Source organism: Adiantum capillus-veneris, chromosome 3 (genome assembly GCF_014529385.1).
Source record: "Adiantum capillus-veneris isolate H3 chromosome 3, ASM1452938v2, whole genome shotgun sequence".
Lineage (NCBI taxonomy): Eukaryota > Viridiplantae > Streptophyta > Polypodiopsida > Polypodiales > Pteridaceae > Adiantum > Adiantum capillus-veneris.
Window position 1 is genome coordinate 18628096 of NC_140933.1, and position 19117 is coordinate 18647212.

Consider the following 19117-nt stretch of genomic DNA (forward strand, 5'->3'; position numbering starts at 1 on the left):
GTGCTCGGGGTGGAGGTGTTCTTTCTATAGGGGGTGACAATTGGTTCCTCCTACCTCCTCTATTATAGTTTTGTCGTGGTTTGGGACAGTAGTACATACCGTGACCGTCTTCTCCGCAGTTGTAGCAATGATACTCCCTGTTTTGTCATCGTGCTCTTCCAGGGTCTTGATCTCTTTCTTGACTCCTCCCTTGTTGTATTAAGTGGACAGAAAAATTCTATAGTTGGTCAGTAATATGGGCCAACATATCTTGTTGGTCATCTCTTACCCCAAGAGCCGGTGGTGGTGGTGGAATGGTGGTTGTCGTAGTTGCTGGTTGACGCGATGTTCCTGATTCTGTTGACTCGGTTTCTTTGGCTTTCATTCGCAGCTTCTTGTCTTTAAGGCGAGCAATCTCAACGGCTAACTCGTACGTAGCCGGGAATCTACCTTTGACCTTCTCCTTGAGAAGCGGCCATAAGCCATGCGTGAACCGATCTTTTTTTAGGAAATCGGGTGGGTGCAGCTTCCCCCCTAGCCAGTGACTCAACCCACCGTTCCCACAAATCCACAAATTTGGACTCATAGGTGGCATATTCTAAAAGACCCTCTTGCTTCAAGTCTCTCAACTTGTCCCACAACTTTTTTGAAGTGGTACCTCCCCCAAAGCGCCTCTTAAAAGCGGTTTTTAAGGGTTCCCAGTCATCCTTGGTTGCTTGTGGAAGTGCATTGTACCATGATCCAGCTTCTAGCTTCATGAGATGCTTAAAGATTCTAACCCGGGATTCATCCGTATCTTTGTTGCTCACTACACATGCTACTTCAAAGTCATCTAGGAAGTCTGTTACCAAATCCTCCCCCTTCTTTCCTTTAAATGTTGGAAATGCTACACTTGCCATGATTACTGAGAGAGAGCTAGAAAGACACACTGCTTAACTTGCAAAAGTTTTTTTCTTCTTTACAAGGAGGCGTGTATACCCTCTTATACTAGGACATAGATTAAAACTTCAAACGGTACATTGCCTTGTACCAAAGGTAAGACAAATGGTTGATCTGATGCCAGAACCTCAAAAAATCGCTCCCCACCCAGCATGGTGTCAATGACGTGCTAGTAGTGAGCCTTCAAATCCAGTATTACCTTGATTGAGCGTACACGTGTTGGTATGTGTGATCTTTCTTGAGGTAGGTTGTACTGATTCATGTGAAGCTTAGAGGTGCTTAGTCACTGTCCAAGCTTGTGGGAGAGGGTGGTGTTCTTTCCTGAAACAAACTCAGTAGATCCCTAGTTTCTCTAGTGAGAGTGTGAGCCAATGATTCCGTTATCTGTGCTGCAGCATCAGGTGAGACTTGAAAACTGACTGTGATAATTACCTCTGTGACTTGAGTTACCCGATTCTCAAAGTAGAATAGCGTTGATTCTCTATTGTGTAGAGCTCCTTCCATTTTGTTGTTGTGGGTTGGTTGTAGGTTGCGGACATGGTTTCGACCTTCTCCTTCTTCTTCTTGGCACTTGGCCTATGTATATCCACTGGGTTTGGCGTGTTGGTTGACTCTCCTACTCCAAATCGATTACCGTTACGCCTGGCACTCGAGCTTCAATGGAGATGCGGAGTTCGTCTAGTTGTGCTTGGAGCTCTTCTTCTTTTGTCATCCAATTAGAAAATCCTGCTAGCCATTCATCCATTCACAATAGTTTAAAGGTTTCAGTCTTGTAAACTGAAGGGTTTCATGAAAAGGTCCTCAGTGGGGGCACCAAATGACAGGAGCAAAGCGAACCCCGAACCCCTGACCGCCTCTAAAACACCGGGGACCGAATGGCGCGCCTCGAGCCTGTCATGGTAAAGCAAACAGGGGGCACCACCTAGCTTCAGCGGCTAGGATGCAAACAACACACCACCATAACAAAGTTTTCATCCAAGAGAGATGGATGCTTGGGAGTAATGATGAAAAGGAAAGGGAATGAGATCAAGTGTGAGAGAGAGAGAGAGAGAGAGAGAGAGAGAGAGAGTGAGGGAGGGGGTATAGCGGCTTAGTACTTAGGCATCACAAAAGGATGGCGAATCCGCACACCCTTCACACATACACAAGCTCACTCCAAAACACAAGACTAGGTGGCGATTCCGCACACCTCACATGGGCAAAACATTGCAAGAAAACATACTCACAACACCTCAAGCTTTATTTAGAGAATTAGGCGATGAAATGGGGAGCATAGGGTAGGGGAATGAGAAGGGAGAGAGTGGCAGAGCACATGGCGGATAGGTGGGAGTTGATTGCGAAAACTCGCACGAGGATTATGGCCATCATCCTTCATTTAGTTGCCCTTCATCTCCCATAGCCAAGGGTGTAGAGGTCATGCTCAAGACAAGCATGGTGATTGCGGTGATGGTGATGGTGTGGGTGTGTGTGTGTGCACTAGGCACACACAGTGCATAGTGTGTTCTTTGGTGATGTTGTGTGTTTTTGTGTGATGGTGACCCCTCTTTATATAGAGGAGGAGGGGGGAGAAATTCTAGAATTTAGAAATGAAGAAATTATTATCTACATAGGCCATGTGACTGTGGGCCCTACTTGTCTGGCTGTGTGTATATGTGCCAGAACAGCAGTCTCATGAGAGAGAGACTAAGAGAGAGAGATGGGTTGATGAAAAAAAGTGAGAGGTGACATGGAGAATAAAGTAATTACAAGAGGGGAGAGAGGGGAGTGTGTTCAGAGGTGAATCTGTGTGCAGATGTGTGTGAACACAAGAAAAATCAGGTAACCACCGGGTGGGGATGGGTCTGTGGGCACCTTTTTCAGTGAAACTGAGTGTGTGTGAGTGTGGGGGAGGTTATTTAGCTACAAGACAAGAGACATGGCGCCCTTTAGAGAGAGAGGGGGGTATTTGGGTCATGGGATATGATAGGAGAGAGAAAGAGGGGGTGGGGTATACTATTTTGGAAGATAGGGTAAGTTGCATGTGAGTTGGTGCATTATTGGTGAGTTATAATGCATTATTGGTGAGAGGTGGGGTAGCTTGAGGGGAGAGAGAAAGGAGAAAGGACAAGGGGAAGAGAGAGGGGGTTGACCTTTTGAGTGGAGGAGAGGAAAAGGGACACCCGGCGGGGCAACAGTGAAGAAAAAGGAGGCAAGGTGGGGATGGGCTACCCCGCAGGCATGAGGTGGCCTATTTTACCTTTCTTATATATTTACATAATCATACTTTATTTTTTCTTACTTTTTTCCAATGCCTTTTATCACTCCCTCCATAAGAGGGGGTTTTCATGGGGTGGGGACGAGAGAAGAGGGGTATGGGAGCTTGGCTTGTGAAAAGCTCCCATCATTAGCCCTCCCCTTTTGGCTAGAGGCATTCATATCTCTAGCTCATCTGTTTGATCATTATCGTCGGAGATGGTGGCTGATGGTGTCTCCTCATCTCGAATGTCAATTGGTGGAGCCTGGTCAAATCGAACAAAATAAGGTTTAAGTCGCCAACCATTTACCCTGGTTTTATGAAGTTTTCCATCAGCCTCCATAAGCTGGTAGCTTCCATTGGCATACTTTTTCCTGATGATAAAAGGGCCTTCCCATCGGAGCAGGAGTTTCTTATCCTTGCGCGTGTCGAAGCGATTGTCGTAGCGGAGAACCAACATTCCTTTCTTCAATTCTTTTTTCCGGAGATGCTCGTTAAAGCTAAGCCGTCTATGCTCTGCTTGTGCTGCATAATAATTTATTGCTTCTTCTCTGTCCAGCTGCAGTCTTTCCAAGTTGATGATGTGATCTCTCAAATGCATGTTGGGTTGTTGAAGTTGGCTTGCCATTACTCTGAGACTTTGTAGTTGCACTTCAATGGGCAAGATTGCTTCCTTACCAAATACTAGATGATACGGTGTGAATCCCAAGGATGTACGAAATGAAGTTCTGTAGGCCCATAAAGCTGGTAGTAGATACTTATCCTAGTCTCCGGGATGATTGTTTACCTGCTTGGTAATAATTTTAGAAACCATTCCATTTACCTTTTCAACTAGGCCATTACATTGAGGGTAATATGGTGAAGAGTGCCTCCTTGTAATGCCCAGTTTTTGCATTAATTCTCCTACCAAGTCTGCTCTGAAACCTGGCCCTCTATCAGAGATGATCTCTAAAGGTGTGCCAAACCTACAGCATATGTGCTCGTAGATAAATTTAGCTACCTCTACCGCTGTGATTCTAGTGGTGGCTGTAGCCTCTGCCCATCTAGTCATGTAGTCGACCCCCATGATAATGTAGAATTTTCCTGAGTTGGCCCTAGGTAATGGCCCAATGGCATCGATACCCCATTTTTCAAATGGGCCATATGAGAGAATAGGTGTCTGTGGTTCAGGCATAAGTGACCTAGTGCCGGCCTTTTGACACAACTTACATGTTTTGCACCAGTGGTGTACATCACGGTTGAGGCTAGGCCATATGAAGCCTGCCTGCAAGATTTTCCTACTTGTTATGTCTAGGGCAAAGTGACCACCACAAACCCCATCGTGATAGCTAGCAATTACTCCCGTGATTTCTTGAGAGAGAGGGACCTTCCTGAGTATTTGGTCCTTACCCTTACAATACAAACCGTCATTGATGAGTCGATACCTTGTGGCCTTCCGCGTCAGCCATTGCTTGTGTCCCTTTGTTAAATCTGATGGGCATTCCCCTGTTTCCAAAAAATGCATGATGTCAGGCAAGGCATCACTTCCTTGAAATAGAGGGAGCTTTAGTTTTATTGCTCCAACCACCACTTCCTGTAGTCTTTCACTTGCTAGGGCATTTGCTTCTTGGTTTTGAGCCCTTGGGATGTGGTGTATTTGAACTTCTTCAAACTTACCCAACAAGGTTTTTACACCACTTAAGTGAGTCCTTAAACTAGGATTCTTGCATGTCCATGCTCCATTTACTTGCCTTACCAGAAGTAGAGCATCCCCAAATACATTAAGGCGTTGTACACCTTGCGAGACGCACCATTGTAGACCCTTGGTTAGTGCTGCATACTCAGCTTCATTGTTAGAATGTGAATCTAACAATTGGCCCAACGAAAATACCTTTGTCCCTTTGTCATCAAAGACCACTATGCCTGCAGCTGCTTTGTCGGACGCTCGCTTGTAGGCTCCATCAAAGTAGAGAGAGTATGCTCCTTCTACCATCGGTGGTACTGGAGGTAATCGGACTTCTCCTTCCTTACATTGCTTCTCCTTCCTTTCAAAGACTTGGTAGGTCATGAGTCCCCCCAAACTTGCCCTTGTCGTGCTTTCTACCTGTACCGTGTAGTCAAACTCTTGTAGACGAACTAGCCATTTAGTAATTCTAGCAGACACATCCATGTGTTGTACAACATAGGGAAATATTTCATCCGTGGTTAGAATCACAAATTGCTTATGCAGCAAATATGACCTAAACTTTGTGAAAAGCCCCCATCAATGTGTTGTAACAAGGGTGATTAGCACGAGAACTCTATGCCATTGTAAGAGAGAGAGCGATCATTCAATTGAGAGTGGAAAATCTATCATTCCTACTACTAGTGTAAGCCCAACATTTGCTGAATCAAGGAGGGTGGATTTGGACTAAGCTTGGATACTTTGTCTCTCTTCCAACGTGAAGTAATGGACAACAATGATGTGTAAGTGTCTTGGTGATATTTTTAGTTCTTGATAGCTTGTGTCTGGGTGTTGTCATCAATTTAGCCATAAATGCCACATATTGTAAGAGGGCGACAGGGTGGAGAGGACTCCCCTGGCCTTAAGACAGTGATTGGGGTGGATTTTCTTGTGATGTGTCGTGGTGAAATTTACTCAAGATATGTTGAACAAATACTAATCTCACTTTGATCGGTCATGACAGATTTGTAAGAAGGTATTAATGCAACAAGCACCCCCTCCCTCTTCTCTCTCTTTCTTACATATATAATTGTGTTTGCTTGATCATTGCCGATACATTTCAAAGCAGCCCGAGCACTCTCTCTCTATCTCTCTCTCTCTCTCTCTCTCTCTCTCTCTCTCTCTCTCTCTCTCTCTCTCTCTCTCTCTCTCTCTCTCTCTCTCTCTCTCTTTATGCATCCTAGTTCACATCCAAAACTAGGTGGTGCCCCAAATTTGTGTAGGGTTAGGTTGCGGGTTTGTGTGTGTGTTTGTTGTTTTTTCCAACCCCAACCCAATTGAGCAGCACGGGAGCCTAGAAGGGTACTTAGAGGCCACTCTTCTTGTTGCCCGCCCCGGACCGCCTCAGTACTAGAGCCCTAGAGGTTCCCAGTGTGGGCGCTTTTCCTTGAAAAGAAAAAAACCCAAGGCATACAAAATAAGCACACACATCAAAATTGAATCACTGTGAAAAGACTTTGGGGGGTCAAAGAAAAGGTAATCAATCAGGCGATGATTTCATGAGAAATTCCTTTTATCGTAGCTTAACTACAAGGTCTTCTAGGTATAGCCTCTAGTCAGCTCTCGAACATGAAATACTTGGCTCTCGCGATTAAACAACTTAATTGACCAGAGAAAATTAAGAAACTTACCCATGGTTTTAATAGTCGATCTCTAGTGCCTTTCGACCATTAAATTAGCGACCCCAGACTTGTTTAATTTTTTACCTTTACATCTGTTTCTGCATTTGATTACATTGCAATTTAATGTTTATTGCTGACAAATTGTTTAAAATTCTGTTACCAATCAATTCGTCTGCCTGAAACTGCATATGCTTTTTAATCGCTTATGAGAACGCAATTACTGTGCCAATGTTGTTTGATTTTGCAGTGACTGAAGAAGGCTAAGGACATTCATCTCAAATTCTCTTCCACCTCGACAAAAGAGCTTCAACTCAATAGCTTCCGAGGACATAATCTACATCAAGAAGGGGGGCATGTTAACCCTCACGGCTCACGGACACCCTATCACCTATGAGACGGACGTTGTAACCTATGGCGGACATTGTATTATTTATTGGTAGAGTCAGGTACTGTTGGGGTATAGGCGCCTGTGCCTTTAAGCAAGAGAACCTAGTCTAAAGACTAGAAAAGGCGAGAGAAAACTGCTCTCAACCGATGCCCACTGGCTGGCTGTGATCATATGCATTCGGCTGTCCTGCCCCCGTGTAAGTCCATACACCACCAGACGTACCACACACGTACTGCAAGTATGTACGCAATACCTGCATATCTCCCTCGTGCACTATGCCATCATCAGTCAACAGACGACTGACAACCCCAACTGCAAATGCTCCCACTGCAGCTGCGATATCCGGTCTCAAGATCAGCATCTCATACATGAGACCACCGAATGCCGATGCAATGCTAGCGGGCCCTACTAGCTCTACGGAGCATGCATCAACATATATATCCCTGGCAATAGGCATCTCTGACTGACAAGGCGTGTCAGCCACATGCATCTCATGACTGTCCGCAAAACATGCATCAACCTGTCGTGCAACCTCAGAGCAAATCAGCTACTCTAGGTGTCTGCTGGAAGACATATCCTGCACAACTATATCCCCATGCTCACTGTCGAGCATAGAAAGGAATGACTGCATAATCGCTGACATCTCAGCCTCCTCTGCAATCATCCACTGCAAACATGACCACTCAATCTGCTGTGACTCACTAGAGCTCTCATGCTCTAACTCCATATGCATAGACTCTTGCACAACGTCCTCCTATCGTGACTCACTAGAGCAAGACCGCTCTACCTATCTATCCTGCATAAAATTATCTCGCACAACTGACTCTCTGCTTTGCTCAGTCACTAGCAAAGCATGCATGTATGACTCTGTCACCTCTCTGTGTGACTACTCAAGTCGTGCCCCAACTGTGTGCACAACGAGCTCACTACCCTGCAACCCATGAGCAAAAAAGACTCGCCTGCTCTCTCGCTCTCTACCTGGCTGCAGGATCATAGAGACAACACCGTCTCTCTCGTGATCCACATGCAATGGGTAACCTGTACCACTCCTGGCACCTCTCGCAATCACTAGCGAACCCAAATGCATCACAAAATCTCGCTCTCGTAGCGAAATCTGACATCCACTATTCTGTAACTGTCTAACTGAGATAAAATCCCGTCTTAGATCTGGCACATAACACACATGACGCAGGGTAAATCTCATACCACTGGGCAAGGACAAACATACGTCTCCTGCACCCTCAATGTCATACACAATACCATCAGCCATGTGCACACAACCAAGTCTCCCACTAGAAAACGTGCTAAACCACTCACGATGCGACGTGACATGGAAAGTAGCATCTGAATCTAGTAACCAATGTGAAGACAATGTGCAATCCGATATGTAATCCGTAGACATAAGATCGTCTGAAGACAAGCTAGATGTAAATGTGACATCGCCGTCACAAGCATACTCAATAACCACCGTACTGATCTCACTAGCATCTGTCGTGCCCAAATCTACATCACACATCTGTCGCCTCCGTTGTCTCAAACGCCTGAAACATCGACACCTAATGTGCCCTCTATGTCCACAATGCCAACATGTCAAGTCTCTATGCCGTCGAGACTTGCCTGTGGGACCAATCTCTCCCATGGACATAGAAGTGAGACTAGACTCCCCAGTAGACATGGATGTCGAGTACATAGCATGTAAACTCTGCCATAAAGCATGAGTTGTAGTCTCCCTCGAGACCTGCCAGTATACAGACTCAACCAGATGCAAACGAATCGTAGACATGGCTAACTCATCAAGATCCTGCCAATCATCATCACGCATAGACTTGGGCTTCGCCGATTTAGATGTGGAAATTTACATGCAGCAGCCAGAAGGGTTTGTTGAGAAAGGCAAGGAAGATTGGGTATGCCAGTTGTTAAAGAGTCTTTATGGCTTAAAACAATCACCGAGGGCATGGTACCATAAATTCCACAAGTTTATGCTTTCTCAAGGCTACAAACGTAGTGAGTTCGATCACTGTCTATATACAAAGCAGGCTAAGGATGGCAGTTGGCTGATCCTTATTTTGTATGTGGATGACATGTTGATTGCTGGCAAGCACTTGGAAGAAATTTCAGCTTTGAAGTCAAAGATGGCAAAATCGTTTGACATGAAAGACATGGGTGAGGCAAGTCATATACTTGGTATACGCATTGAGAGAGACAGATCAAGGAAGTTGATTTGGTTATCTCAAACAGAGTATATTGACAGGGTTTTGCAACGTTTCAATATGGAGAAGGGAAAGGCATTGAGTGTTCCATTGCCACCATATGTGAAACTTAGCAAACAAGATTGTCCTGTGTCTAAGGAAGATCAGGCTAAAATGGATAAGATTCCATATGCGTCTGCAGTGGGTAGTTTGATGTATGCAATGATTGCTACTCGCCCAGACATTGCATTTGCAGTGGGAGTAGTAAGTCGATACATGTCAAACCCAGGCAAGAAACATTGGGAGGCAGTGAAAGGAATATTGAGATATCTGAAAGCTACAAAGAGTATGCGTATATGCTATGGGAGTCAGGAGCTAAGTGTAAAGGGTTTTACAGACTCAGATTATGCAGGTGACTTAGACAACCGAAGGTCTATGTCAGGGTATGTCTTTACATTGGCTGGTGGAGCAGTATCATGGCGTTCTAGATTACAAGATTGTGTTACTCAGTCTACTACAGAGGCTGAATATGTTGCAGCATCAGAGGCATGCAAAGAATCAATTTGGCTTAATCGACTAGTAACAGATTTGGGAATCAAAGAAGAGATGCCTGTGTTATATTGTGATAGTCAAAGTGCTATACAATTGGCTCGCAATCCAGTTTATCACTCAAAGACAAAGCATGTGGATGTGAAGTATCGTTTCATCAGGGAAATGCTCGAGGATAAGCAACTTCACCTTGTCAAAGTTCACACCACAGAAAATCCTGCTGATCTACTTACAAAAGGACTTCCCTCAAAGAGCTTTGCGCATTTTCGCAAGCAAATAGGTGTAGGGTAGTACATCTCTTGTATATTAGCTTGTATAGTAGCTTCTCTCACACTTAAAGTACCACATTGGACTTTAACACTAGGTTGGTAACCTAACAGGACATAAAAGTGTCCTTTCAAGGTTTTGAAAAAAACCTCCAAAACCTATATAGATCCACTCATTTTGTAAAATCCTTTCATGAGGTTATAGTTCAAGGCCTACTATACATGGAAAAAAAAAGAAACTTGTAAAATTTCTCATCTTTTGGTCACACCAAGCCTCCAAAGTTGATGGACCAGTGCATTTTCATCAAAACAGTCATTTCTTACGTTTTGTTGCATAAAAATAAGATTAGGGATTTTTGTAGGACTTGATATAAATTCCCTAGTTAACTTCAATGGGTTGGTGATCAGAACATATGATTGCTTCTCACTCACTATTTTTTGTTTTGCCAAAATAAATAGGTACAAAAAAGTTTAATTTTTACCATTCTGCAAACCTATCATCAAAGTTTCTATAGCCACGCTCAATACAAATAATATATGCATGTTTTCTTAGTTACCTGTTGTCCTTTATGTTTGTAAGGAGCCATGGAGCATGTCAAAAGAATAATACATCTCTTACCAAGGGGAATCTTGGGAACAAAGATGAAGTGCTAAATACAACAAACATGAAAAACCTGGGTTCAACATTATGCGTTGTAGAATCCCATAGAAACTATTCAAAATCTAGCCAAATTTGATCCTTATGACTAGATATGGTTACTACCTACAAAATGCATGTAGTTGTCACAAGAAACTAACAATATTGAAAAAGCTATACTTGATATACTAGAATGTTTTGTTTTCTTCTATAATTGAAAAAATCAACCATCGTTGTGTACTATGCAAAATAGGGTATTAGGTGCCCCAAAACTCATGAAATAGTAGCTTTATGTTACAATATGCGGCATAGAAAATAAAAAATGCATTTGGATATCATGAAATCCACCAAAAAAATCATAGAAGAGCTAAAATTGGCTAAAATACAGGATTTGACAATTTTTGTAATTTGGTCATAACTTACAACTTTAATATTTATTTCTCCCTAGAAGCATCAGGACATGTTAAGGACTACTAAAGATAGTTCTCTAGCATTATAGACCTCACAAACATGAATTCTAGAGTGGTATAGTTGCAAAAAGTTGAAAAAAGGCAAAAACAATACCCGTTTTTTCACACAGTTTAGGTTGTGAAATGTTGTGCAAGGACAAGGTTAAAGATGGAACTGATATTCCAAAAAAATGTCGAGTTTTTTTCAGCTCATGAGACAACTTTCTAGATAGATAGCACCTCAAAATCCATTTTGAAACTCTTGAAATAATTCAAGGAAAATGGTCACTTAATAGGACATAAAAGTGTCCCATTACCAACCTAGTGTTAAGTGGGAGGTTGTTGGGGTATAAAGCCCAATGTGGTCGCCCAGGTAAGTGGGCGGGCCGCCAGGTATGTACACATATTCTTTTGTAAAAACCTAATAAGAACTCACTATGATCTACACATTACAATAGAGCGAGTTCACCATATCGTCATGCTCTTCTTCTCGCACTCTCTCTCGCGTCGCACTTTCGCTCGTACTCCTTCAGGTACCGGGCTTGTCGGTCCAATAGGAAAGAGTAAGAGTGATCGCCGATGAGAGGCGCACTCTAACTGGAACATTCAAGGGATTAGCTAGCTAAGCATGGGCGCCCAAGTGTGAATGGGGCGAGATCATGTAAAAGTCAACTAAACCTAAAATTCACTCATTCTCTCATTTGTGCAATAGAAGAGTGCTCTTGCTCCATCTCCATCTCCATCTTCTTCTTCTTCACCTCCTTGTGTATGTGTGTATGTGTGTGTGTGTGTGTGTGAGAGAGAGAGAGAGAGGGTGTGCGATCGAGCATTGCGACGACGGCACGGCGGCGGCGAAGTGGTTGAGCGCGGCAAAGCGGCGGCTCCTTCTTCTTCGCGGCGAGGAATCCTCCATGAAGCAAGCGTAGAGCGGTGAGTGACACAGCATCGCCTTCTTTGAGCTTACTAGTTTAGGCTTGTTGTGTGCTTGGAGCCATTTGTGGCTCGCACACGGTGTATTAGCAAGTTCCTTGCATTGACACGTGCGACATACGCGCACAGTTGCCTAGGTGGTGGTGGTCTTGATCTTGGCGGAGAGATCTGATTCTGTCTTCCCCCACTATTGAAATTCTGCCTCCTTGGATGTGGGCAGTAGTACATTCCATGGCCATCTTCCTCGCAATTGTAAAAATGGTACTCTTGGTTATGCCTTCGTTGTCTTCTTCCTTGTTCTGGATTCTTGACAGGTGCATGCTCTTGCTGCACCAGATGCACCGATAAACTCTCTAGTTGGGTGGTGATGCGACTCAGCAGGTCTTGCTGCTCTTCTGATGCCTCTTGCTGTTGGGTTCTATGACTAGCTGTTGCAGTCACTGGGATTGGTCGGACCGAGCTTGTTTCCTCTGACTCGTTTACTCTTGCTTGCATGTGCATCTTCTTGTCTTTAAGGCGGGCTACTTCGACTGCCAACTCATATGTTGCAGGAAACCTTCCCTTCACCCTCCTTCTTTAGGAAATTAGGCGCTCCTTCGCCCTCCTCCAGTGAGGCAACCCATCTCTCCCTTAAGTCCACAAATTTGGACTCATAGGTGGCATACTCTAGCAGACTTCCCTGCTTCAATTCCATCAGTAGGCTGCCATAGCTTCTCCGAGGTTGTGCCTGCACCAAACCTCTTTACAAAAGCAACCCTTAACACATCCCATGCATTCTTGGTAGCCTGGGAAAATGAATTATACCAGGACTTGGCCTCTACTTTCATCAATAGAGGAAAAATTCTAAGTCGTGAAGCATCGTCATCTTTGTTGGAAACGACACAAGCAATGTCAAAATCATCCAAAAAGTCTGTGGTGAGATCTTCTCCCTTCTTTCCACTAAACGTGGAGAAAGAAACACTTGCCATGGTAGTGACTCAGGAAATAACAGACCCTTTTTCTTTTAATAGATTAATGACAGTAGCGGCTCATAACGGCTTTTTACAGGATTGGGTGGATAGTTTAAAACAGGATAAAGATAGAAACATTAAAGGAATGATGGTAATCCAATATGGGGAGAATGATAGAGTTTGGGGAATTAAGGATTTCTCCTAATACCGCCGCACCGAATAGGTACATGATCTTCTGTTGGTAGAAGATTTTCCTATTGATAGCCGTTTTTCGGCTCTCCATAATTGCTATACTAAGTTACTCCACCCTACCAAAATCACCCAAACACTATGGCTATCCCTACCATTTCACTGCAAATAGGCGTGTGTGAGTTAGGGGGCTTTTCCTATATTTTCTTAAAAAACCCTCAGCTAGCTAGTCACTGGGCTAGGTGAGCCAAAAAAAATAAAAAAAATAAAAAATAAAAGTATATTATGGCCTCTTTGTGTGTAAATATTTCATTGTATATATGGCCTAAATATAGGATTTTTTTATAATTATTTTGGTATTTTATTTAAATATTTCTACTTAGGTGTGTGTTTTATTAAACCTATGTACACCTTCTTTCATCCTCTTACACCATAATTATATTTTTTTTGCCAATATGTACATACTCTAACCTCATATTTTTCCTTTATACAAAACACTCCCACATTTTCACCCTCACCCTCGTGAAAACAAAAAATTGATTTCTACTCATTGGTTACTTTTATTATATTATTTACTTGCATACCTTTTCCTCTTTCACCCAAAATAATTCAAGGAGGGATCATATCATATGATTCCAATATCTTTCCATATCCATAACTCCTCCATATTTTTATTATTATTTTTACTCATTATTCTAACACCATGTGCTCATTGAGCTAAAGTCCATGAATAGTCCATACACTAGTCCCACCATGTATATATTTCTTTATTCACCAATAATCCTCCTCCATGCATGTGTCAAGGGCAACTTGGATGCTTTGTATTATGATATGACAAAGGAGGGGCTCACTCTTGGATGCATTGTACAAATTCAACAAAGGAGGGGTCCACTAAAAGACTTTTGCAAGCATAAAAACAGGCTTTTTGGTGAGAATTTTGGCACCTATCTCCACTCCGAATTTGGAGCAGTGGTCAAAAGAGAAAATGTAGCCCACGCTCTGAATAATCACCTCAAATTTTTTCATGATTTTTGGAGCTACCAGCGGTGAGCTATGATTTTCTGAGTGGACCCCAGTCTGCCCACCTTTTTCACAAGTAGCCCCTAGTCTTCTCTCACCTCTTTCCACACTTCTACACACACACACACACACACACACACACACATTTCTCTCAATCCCTCACTCAAACCTGCACCTTCAATGGTTTCTCTCACCTTCTTCACCATTAACCTCCCCACTTACTCCCATAGCTCTCATATGAGCTCTCCATGTACATACACCATCTCTATGCCTCTCTCTATTATCTCCAAAGTACAATTCCATCTTACTCCTTATATATATACATAAATTCAGCATGTGTACCATGCTTAACCTCTGCAAATCAAAAGATCTCATCAACGGAATTACCACTTTCATCACGATGATCAACCGTGGCGGCGGCGTAAAGAAGCGAAGAAGAAGAAGAAGACCAACGGTCATTTTTTCCACAATCTACACAAGGGTGAGTTCAAGCTTCTTCAAAGCTTCACCATCTCAATGATTCTCTTTTAATTCACCCCTCTTCCTTCATCAAATCAAATCACTCTACCCATTGTAAATGTAACATTAACTTTCTAGTGAACACTAACCACTAACATACTAACACAAAATAGCCATTGACCTAACCATAAAAGACACCTCACCTCAAGACATGTGTATAGTAACTCTCTCTCTCTCTCTCTCTCTCTCTCTCTCTCTCTCTCCCTCTCCTTACTTACTTTCACCTTATCTACCATCAATAATGCTCTCTTTTGAGCCCACACCCATGACTCAAGCAGACAAAGAAGGCCCGCAATGTTTTGATATTCAAAAAAATAATAATCCTGATTTGTTAGCTTGTAAATTAGGATTTCCAATAATCTTTATGAGGGGTTTCCAACCTATAAATAGGCCCCTCTCCTTCTTGTAAAACAACCTCCAACATCTCACATAGCACCCCAACACTCTATGCGTGAGGAGAGACTTAGGTGTAGCAACCACTTGTGAGCTTCACTCTTGGTGTGAGAGAAGCCTTCAAGCTACTCATTGCAAGTGAGAGAGCGTGAGTTCCACAAACCTCAAAACCACTATTGTATATGCTCCTTCATCATCAATAAATTGACGTTTGGTGCATCAAAGGCGTGATTCGACGTTCAAATCTTCGTCCCTCCATTTGTGCAATACGGTTTGGAGAATTCAAGGTGACTTGTGTATTTGAGTTTTATCGGTTGATCTTGATTTTAGAAAGTGTTTTAGTGTGTTTTCCATTGCCAGTTTTGTGTCCATTGTAAGAGGGTATTGTGGTGAGAGGTCTCCCACACCCTAAGACAGTGTGTGTGTGTTTTGGCAATGATTAGCAATCACTAAGCATTGAGTGAGTTTTGTACAAGTTCTACGATAGCATCATAACGAACCATCTCCATTTGCAAGTCACAAACAAGGTATTACGCAAGATCCTTTTCCTCTCTCTCTTCCCTTTGCTCTAGATCTCTCTAGTCCATTTCATGTGTGTCTTGGTGTGAGGTTGTTTGTGTGTGTTGTGTGGTGCATCTTCTTGGTTGTGCCAAAATCTCTCTTGCGTCCTAGTTCGCATACCATAACTAGGTGGTGCCCCTATCTTGTTTTGGTTTGGCTGTGGGTTTGTTGTTGTGTTGTGCTTGTGGTTGCCCCAGCCCCAATTGAGCAGCACGGGAGCCTTGAGGGGTGTTTAGAGGTCGCCTCTCTTGTTGCCCGCCCCGGACCGCCTCAATTTTGGTGCCCCCACTGAGGACAGGCTTGTGTATGTTTTGTGTAGGCTCAACCTTTAGCATAATTAAGTAGCTTGCATGAATCACGAGAATTTGTATGATCCCTTCATTCCCATTGCAAGGCAAAAGGTACACATAATTGTTAGTACTAAGTTGCAATTTCAACGTGTAATTCGTAGAATTTTAGGTCCTCTTAGGTTGGCAGAGATAAACGCATCAGTAAATCCTTTTATTTTGCCTCTCATTAGGTACGACCTTAGTTTGGACGTCTATATTTTTGTTTTGTTTTAAGCATAAGGTCATGCATAGACAATGGATAATGGCCCAAGAATAGAGGTTTTCCCTTTTCATTTCACTCCACACATTAGAATAAACATTGCAATTAGTAGAAAAATCCATTTTCAACAACGTATGGTGTTCATGTTTGGTGCCCAAAGAGTAGGAGAAATTCTCGCGTCACCAAATCCTGTCATCCTACCTCTCATTGATTATCATAGGTCATTTGATGTGAATATTTTTATTTTGTTGTAGAATAGATTGCAATTTAGAGAATATTATTGTGTAGATCTTTTAAAGAAAGAAAAAACAAAACGCGTCACTTTGAAATCAATTCAATGGAGAACCAACGCCAAATGTCTGGATATCCTCTTTTCTTTGGAGAGCCTGGAGAGGATGCAGAATTATTTTTGGCAAATTTCAAGATGTCTTGTCGTATCAAGAGGATAGTAACCGATCAAGAACGTGTAGAAATGTTTGAGGTGGTCCTTAGGAAAGATGCTAGTACTTGGTTTGACTCTTTGCCTGAGGAAGTTAAGGGGAATTACACAGAAGTTTTAAATCGTTTTAAGAGATACTTCTTTGATCCCCAAAACACTCAGAAACTATGGCAAGACATTGTTTCTCATAAGCAAAAAGACTTAGATGACTACTACTTGTACAAGCAAGAGTTTCTACGTCTTTGGGCTCTATGGATACGAAATGTTGCTAACCCTGGTGATGGTGCAGAATTTTTAAAGAAGGAGAGGTTCATAGCCGGACTCTTTCCTGACCTTAAGGTAAAAGTTGAGGCGGGAGCACCTGCTACTTTTGATGCAGCTGAAACTAGGGCTGCTGAGAAGTATAGGAAACTCAAGTGCTTAAGGGGAGAGGTTCCAATAGAAGGTCTTAGACCCAAAGGTAAGTCACAAGCATCAACATCGAGGGAGCTTCCTGAGGTAACGGCGGAAGTAATTGAGAAGTTAAACGAATCTTTAAGCAGCCTGTCAATTCACCTTGCACAAGCTGTAGGTCCAAAGGGACAAGCAAAGCAGTCTGAAGAGCGAGATCCACGACCTAGGAGAGTCTTGCAATGTTGGAATTGCGGAGAGTCTGGACATGGGATGTATAATTGTCCCTGGCCCCGTGGGGAGCCAGGGAGGCCTAACTTGAATTACCCAGTGATGAATGCAGGTGAAGGAACTGGTCAACAACCAAGGCTTCTACAAAGGCCAAATGGACCAAGACCACCTCCACACGGGGTAGAAGGAGTTCCACCTTTGCCAGATCCAAATGTGCATGTGGTAGAGGTGACAAATTCAAATGAGGTTGACATGGAAGCCAATGGAATTAAGCGTGGCCGAGGAAAAGGTAAAGAGAAAGAAGGAGTCACATCACCGAGTGACCATGGACAAGGCAAGAAGGCAAAGGGAACCAAGGAAACCAAGAGGACTCGACGTCGTATCAACCTCCAAGACTTCCCTCTTGGACATGGTATGGCTCCGTACAACTTGTTGGAAGACATGAGAGGTAAGGGTCCTGATATTTCATGGCCTCAATTTCTTGCATTATGTCCACAAGTTAGGAGGGATTTAACAAGGGCAGTTAGCACTAGGAGAAAGGTAAAAGAGAGTGTGCCTGTTGTAAAAATTGCACAAGCTGAAATGAATGAGGACATTACACCGGTGCTAGACTGTTACATCAAAGGGAGATTGGTTAGGAAAGGTCTAGTGGATGGGGGTGCACAAATTTGCATCATGACAGAGGGACTCATGCAAAAACTAGGCATGCACATCCATGAGACACCTGAAATTAGGGTCAAGATGGCAAACAATAGCAAGGCTAGGTGCGTAGGCATTTGTAAAAATGTTTTTGTGGAGGCCTTTGGCATTAAGAAGGCAGTGGATTTCTATGTCATGTCTACCAAGGGAAATGGTTACCCATTTATCGTAGGAAGACCATGGCTAATGAAAATGCGAGCTTTGCAGGATTGGGAGAGTGGAAAATTAATTTGCAGGAATGACAATCATAAGAAGGTTGTCTTTGACATGAAGGAGCAACGCCAAGAGGAGCTCCATGAAGAATCATCTCAAAGTGAGACGGAAGAAGGTTGGACCGATAGCACTTCAGAAGAAGAAAGTAGCGGCGGCATTACTGAAGAGGAGTCTTCCATCGAGGTCATGGGGGTAAGGTTTAAGCCAAGCAACCAAGAGACCTCTTGTCAAGGCTTGGAGGAGGTAGGTCCTCAAGAGAACCAAAAGGTGGAAGATGAAGGAATGTTAGAAGGTATGTTGTCTACAACACTTACAAAGGATGAAAGAGAGGAGTTCAAATGTGTGCTAAGGAAATTTCCGAGGCTTTTTGCTAAAGACTACACCGATGTGCGTGGAGTAGATGTTGTTCAACACAAGATTGAGTTGAAGCTAGAGGCCACACCTAAGGCTCAAAAGCTACGAAGGCTAGGAGTCATTAAGGAGCAGGCTCTACTCAAGGAGGTAAGAAAGCTTCTAGCAGCAGGTTTCATTTATCCAATGGAGAATTCAGAGTGGGTCTCTCCCGTTGTTGTCACTCCTAAGAAAAACGGCAAGTGGAGGGTGTGTGGATTATCGTCCACTCAATGAGGCAACAAAAAGAGATCACTTTCCCCTCCCATTCCAGGATGAGATACTAAATGAGGTAGCTGGTCATGAGAAGTACACTGTGTGCGATGGCTACTCGGGTTACTTTCAAATAGGTATCGCATTGGAGGATCAATTGAAAACAACCTTTATCACTCCTTGGGGTTGTTATGCTTTTAGAGTCATTCCATTTGGCCTGACAAATGCTCCTGCAACTTTCCAACGCTTCATGAACATGGTGTTTCAAGCATTCTTTGGAAAGTCCATTAGGGTTTTTATTGATGATTTTTGCATTTATAGCTCAAAATCATTGCATCTACAAAGGGTAGAAGAAGGTTTAAAGAAGCTCTATGACATGGGAGGTCAACTCAACCCCGACAAGTGTCACATAGCTGAGGATGAAGTGATCTTGCTTGGTCACAAGGTTTCCTATAAAGGCATTGAGGTGGATCCTTCA